The sequence below is a fragment of the Miniopterus schreibersii genome, assembly GCF_964146895.1.
Source record: "Miniopterus schreibersii genome assembly, chromosome: 1".
NCBI lineage: Eukaryota > Metazoa > Chordata > Mammalia > Chiroptera > Miniopteridae > Miniopterus > Miniopterus schreibersii.
In genome coordinates this window covers 73868790-73874499 of record NC_138101.1, presented here as the reverse complement: position 1 = coordinate 73874499, position 5710 = coordinate 73868790, and the positions used below count along the sequence as shown (strand labels likewise).

At 45.2% G+C, this 5710-nt stretch overlaps 1 pseudogene across 1 annotated transcript; it reads right to left on the bottom strand.

Annotated features, from left to right (window-relative positions):
• Window positions 1–2228: 2228 nt before the first annotated feature.
• LOC308563430 (protein phosphatase 1 regulatory subunit 14B pseudogene) lies at window positions 2229–2802 on the bottom strand (annotated as a pseudogene). The gene has a single exon. The product of its transcript is annotated as a protein phosphatase 1 regulatory subunit 14B pseudogene (transcript).
• Window positions 2803–5710: the final 2908 nt, after the last annotated feature.

The following is a 5710-nucleotide window of genomic DNA, read 5'->3' as shown; positions in this document are numbered from 1 at the left end:
CTATTTATATTCAACACAAATCTATTTGTATAAATTGAAAGATAAAACAGCATAGGTATGTGAGGATACCTGTGTGTGTAGTAAATGTGTAAAATCATGGAACCCACATGCCAACATCCTGCTGTGCTTACCTCTGGGTGAGGAAGGGACCTGTAACTTGGGAATAGGAATAAAGGGGACTTAATTTCTCTGTGATATTTTATTTCTTAGAAAAAGATATGAAGCAAATATGAAGAATGGTGCTATTTGTTCATGGTGGGTGGTAAATATATACATGGGTATCATTCTCTATTGTTTCAGGATTCTTTTTCTAACAAAAATTTAATGTACAGAGGAAGGACAAAGGGCAGAAATGTCTTTTTTAAATAAGAAAGGTACCTGTGTGACAGTTGTAAACTGGATTCTGTTTAAGAATATCTTTCAGCTTTCTATTGGCTAGAGTCATATATTGGGTTAAAAGATTTTGTGTTCCATAATAGGTGCTGATGCTTTTTTTTTTTTTCTTTTTCTTTTGACCAACCTCATTTTTGAACAAGGAAACAGGTTGCAGCTATGTTCTTAGATACACTAAACTTTAAAAGCTCTAGATGTTCTCTGTGGCTCACAGGGCCTGCCTGCATCTCAGGGAAGGGAAGTATCAGGTAAAGTCCCTTTTCCCTCTTTGGTTAGCCTGTCCTGCTTTGGCATGACTCACTCCCTAGATGTTGTGAACCTTCTAAATGTGGCTCTGGACCAAATCTTACCCCTTGGAGAGATCCAAACCAGTTCCTCTAAACTGAGGTAATATTTCACCGCAGGAAGATGCAGCCTTGCTCCTGGGTGCTGTCTGCCCTCTGCAGGTGGGGTGAGGGAGGTGTAGGGAGGAAGTGGGTCAGCACCTTCTCTCCTATCATTTCTGAGTCCCCTCTGGTCTCCATGGGAGGAAGTGGAGTCTCTTCCCCTGCACCTTCCCTCACTGACACTTTCATAGAAAGGCCACATGTCATAGCCCATCCATACTTTCAGATGAGTTTGCACAAAGCTTTGAAGTTGTTTGGGATAGAAAGAATGCTTTGCATGTCCATTTCCTCCCCTGGCCTGCTTTGTTAGAACTACCACTCATACTTTCTTTCCAGAGGGCAACACTCGTTACTTTTGAGCAGTTGAGTTCCTTTATTTACAAAAATGACCCCAAAACTGAATCCAAAAACAAAGCCTACCAGCTCACTCATGTTGTGGGCAGCTGTGCTGACTTATAGACATTAAGTTGAGATGGGATCTCGAGGGCATAGCAGGCTGTGAGGGCCTTCCCACCATCTGCGCAGCACTGTAGCATTCACTGTTCTTCCTGGGAAGTACTTCCAGACCCTGGAGTCTTTGCTTTTTCTCTTTTCTCAGTGTTGGTACCACATGGCATTGACAGCTAAGCCCAGTTATGTTGGCATGAAAGTCTTGTGATCTTTGGCAATTTGAATGAAAATGTCTTAAGTTGGTCCAGTCTAAATAGGGTACCTCCTAAAAGCTGAATATCTTAAAACCATAAAGATTCATGACAGCTCTCTTTCTTTCGCACACACACATTTCTTTATATAAAAATTTACTTTCCAGCAGCTGGTCTCCAGGTGTGCAGTTCTTGTGAACCACAGACTTCAGAGCTGAGAGAGAATTTGCAACTGAACTCTGAGCCAGAATGTACAATTAGTTTAGCGCTCTGTTTTCTGTGAGATCAACAAGAAAACTTCCATTGCTTCTTGGTGTTAATTTGAATCCTGAGGCTCATTCCACTGTTAGAGACAGAAGTTTAGATGAGACAAGAAGCAAGGACATCCACTCATTCCTTGGGCCCCTTTCTCTGTCCATCCTTCCATCTATCCATTCATCCATCCATCCTTTCTTTCTTTCTTTTTTTTTTTTAAACATATCTTTATTGATTTCAGAGAGAGGAAAGGAGGGGGAGAGAGAGAGACAGAAACATCAATGATGAGAGAGTCATAGATCGGCTGCCTAGCCCGCAACCTGGGCATATGCCCTGACCAGGAATTGAACCCCGATCTCCTGGATCCTAGGTTGATGCTCAACCGCTGAGCCACGCCTGGCTGGGCCTTTCTTTCTTCTTTTTCCTATTTTAAAATTTTATTTAATTAATTAATTAATTAATTTATTTATTTTTAAAAGTCCCATCAGTTTAATATAATAATAATAATAAAAAAACAACCCAAAATGGAAAGCAGGGGGCAGGGAAAAGCCCCTAAGTGAGGGGCACGGGGAGCCCTGCTCATGGCACCAGGCCTGGCCGCAGGGCCCCTTGGTATTGCTGTTGCTAGGAGGTCAGGGGGCAGCCACTGTCCTGTGGGAGCCACCCTTCACCTGGGTTGAGGACCCTTACTTCTTCTGGGGTGTGCTCAGCTTCTGCGTGCCCCGGATCTTGTCCAGCAGGCCAGAGATGAAGGCCGCAGTGGGTTAGTAACAGTCAACCAGCAGCCCCTTGACCCTGGCAGGCCGGGTTTCATCACTCTCCATGTCCAGGAGTTCGTCCACTTCGATCTCCAGCCCCAGGATCTCCTCTTCCTGGCAGTCGCAGAGGCGAGCGAGCTGCTCCAGGATCCATTCTTCCAGGTTGAGGCGCTTCCCTAACTCCCTGCTGTCGTACTTGACCGTGACCTTCCCTCGGCGCCTCGCTGGGCTGTCCTCGTCCGCGCTGACCTGGCCCTCGCCTGCAGCACCAGCGGGGCTCTGAGAGCAGGCGCGGGGCCCTGGCCCACCACCTCCCGCCCGGGGCCGGGCCGCCAACGCCGCGCCCCCCGCGGGGCCGCTGTCTGCCATGGAGGCCTCCGGGGTTCTCCCTGCGCTGCCGCCTCCGGGATGCCCGCCGGGTGGCTGCGTTCCTATTTTTTTAAAGTAGTTATTCTAACCACTCATTTCTTGGGCCCCTTTTTCCACCCATCCATCCACCCACCCACCCACCCACCCACCCACCCATCCATCCATCCATCCATCCATCCATCCATCCATCCATCCATCCTTTCTTCTTCTTCCTTTTTTAAAGCAGCTATTCTATTTTAGGTTTTCTGCTGGGCACTAAGGATACAAAAAGAAAATAAAACAAAATGAAACAAGACAAAAAATCCCATAAACACAAGTCTTGGCTTTGAAGGCCCTCACGGTTTCTCAGGAAGCAGACACAAGAACAAGTGCTGTATCTAGAAACGTAGCAACAAACAGGAAAGAAGAGTTAACTCTGTTCTTGGGAGAGTGGAACAGAGAGATGACCTTGACTCTCTTTCTCAAATCTTGGGATAATAAATTCAATTGCATTAAAAAAAAAACACCGTATTTTTATATTTATGGTGCTATGTAGTTTACAAAGCTTTGTAAGTGATATAGTAGGCAGTTTGACAGACATGATCAGAGTAGAAATGATAGGCCAGGTACAGAAGGTCATCATGGAGAAAAGCCCCAGGTGCCTAGCAATAGACAAAATTAGGAGGGCAAGTATTGTAGGCTGGAATCTCCCCCTCCAGTGTGACCCTTCCTCCTCTGGCATATCACTGGTCATGTGGTTCAGACCCTCCCCAGCATGTCGCTAGCCATGTGGTAGACTCCCTTAGAGGAGAAATAAGGGGGCCAGAGAATAGCCTCATAGGACTCCCATACCAGCCCTTGCATAACCACTTCCTTAAGCCTTAAGCCCTCAGGACAATGAGGTTCTGACCTAAATCAAATACTCTTAAAAACAAAGCCTTGGGTTTGTTGACCAGAAAGACAGAGTTTTGGTCAAACTAGAGATAACATCTAGACCTCAGTTTTGTTTCACCTCCAGGCCAGAAAAAGCAAGGCCAGGCAGGGCAACATGATGGCCAACATGATGATGACTAATTACCCCCTGCCCTGGCACTGGCCAGTCAGTGGAGACCATGTCCCTGAGAGGACACACCTGGAAAGCTGATGAATATTCTATTGAGACCCTCCCCTGAGACCTCCCCTAAAACCCCCACCTTTAGAAACCAGATAAAACCCCTTAAGATGAAGGACCCAGCACGTGCTCTCTCTCAAGCTGAGCATGCCTGCACCTTTCCCCCTCTCCTTCCTTCAGGCGCATTTTCTTTGCATTCCTCCTAAGTTCCAAGGGCCCTTCTTTCACCTCTATAACTTGTTTCCTGAGTCCACCCAGCCCAGCTATCTCCGTTCTATGTCTTACTTCTTCCTCTGTGACTTTCTAAATAAACTTTCACTTGTATTTGAGTCTTAGCTCTGAATTCTTTCTTAGCCAGAACTCAAGGACTGAGGTCTAACAATTTGGTACCAGTTTGCTGTTAACATAAGGACATGGATTATTGACAGCACTTTCTCTGGAGTGTGTGAAGATACAAAACTCATAGATGCAGCTTCTTGTTTGTTTCATCCCTTTTCTCTCAAGCACAGAAATAAGAGAATGATGTTTAAGCCCATTTTACAAGTGTAAAGAGTTTATTGTAACCTCTTCTTATACTTCTAGTTTCCATAGCAAGTAGCATGTGGATATTGCCTACAGCCTGTGGGAATCTTGTGGAATACTTGTGGGTGATTTTACAAATTTGAAATGAAAGGAGCCATGAAAAAAAATGTATCACAAGCCACCGTTGAAGGGTCAAGCATTAGTTTTTCTTTTCTTTTGGGGAATCAGAGGGGTCCCTTGCTTCCTATAAAAAAGCAAAGAGCATACAATTTTATTCAAGAAATATAGCAAAAATATGATTTAGTTCCATATAATAGCCAATTGGAAATGAGATAAGAAGGGTAGCAAAGGATGGAGGATGGAAGCACTGAGGAAGGGAAGGGAAGGGAAGAGAGAGTGCTGGAGAGCAAAAGGGGGGTGGGGTACTGGGCCATGTTGTCGGGCTTACAAAGTCTACCTACTGCCTTTTGTGGCATCACCAAAGGAATACCAGTCTGTAGGGATGGGAACTTTCCACTCAGAACAGGCTGGTGGTAGGGTGCAGTTTTGGATAAATATGGCACTGATTAGAGCAATGTTATCTGAAGTTGATGACTTCAACCCAAATCCCCACGTCTGCAACTGCCAGGCCCAGGTAGCTGGACCTGAAATGCTATGAGGCCTGCCCCAGATCATCTGACCTAGTGGCCCTAAAACAGGGTAGCACAATTGCCAAAACTTGATGAAGCTGAATGACATTTCTAAAAACAAGGAGACTGTGACCTAAGACAGGGCCTTTTGTTCTTATTTAAACATGTTTCTTCATGGCAAATATTACAAGTTGCCAGCCCAGCCTACAACAGCATTTTACTTTGCATTCCAGAAACATTTAATTGATTGACTGTGATGGTTAGTGAGGGTCTGCCCAAGTCACAGAGGAATAAAACCTGGAAGATGGCAGCCAGCTAACTGCATACATGATGGCTCTGCTCAGGATGCCAGGAAGACCACTCGAGTGAGCAGCCATCTCCCACAAAGACATACATGGAGCCCAGAGGCTGGATGGTGAAGGAACATGACCAAATCTACATGAGACTAAACAAAGCAAAATACTATTCCAAATATCGCCTTTTGATTTATGTTGAATATGAGAAAAAGCAGGAGGAGGTTGAAGAGACAGGTAGAAACCTTTGTCAAGATGCCAAACGCATCTTGGTACTTGGAAGGTTTTTAGAAATTTGTAACATGGGTTGTTCCTCTAATGTGACTTCAAAGTAGAAGTGGTTCGGTTCCTTCTCCTTAGCACAGGTGTGCTCC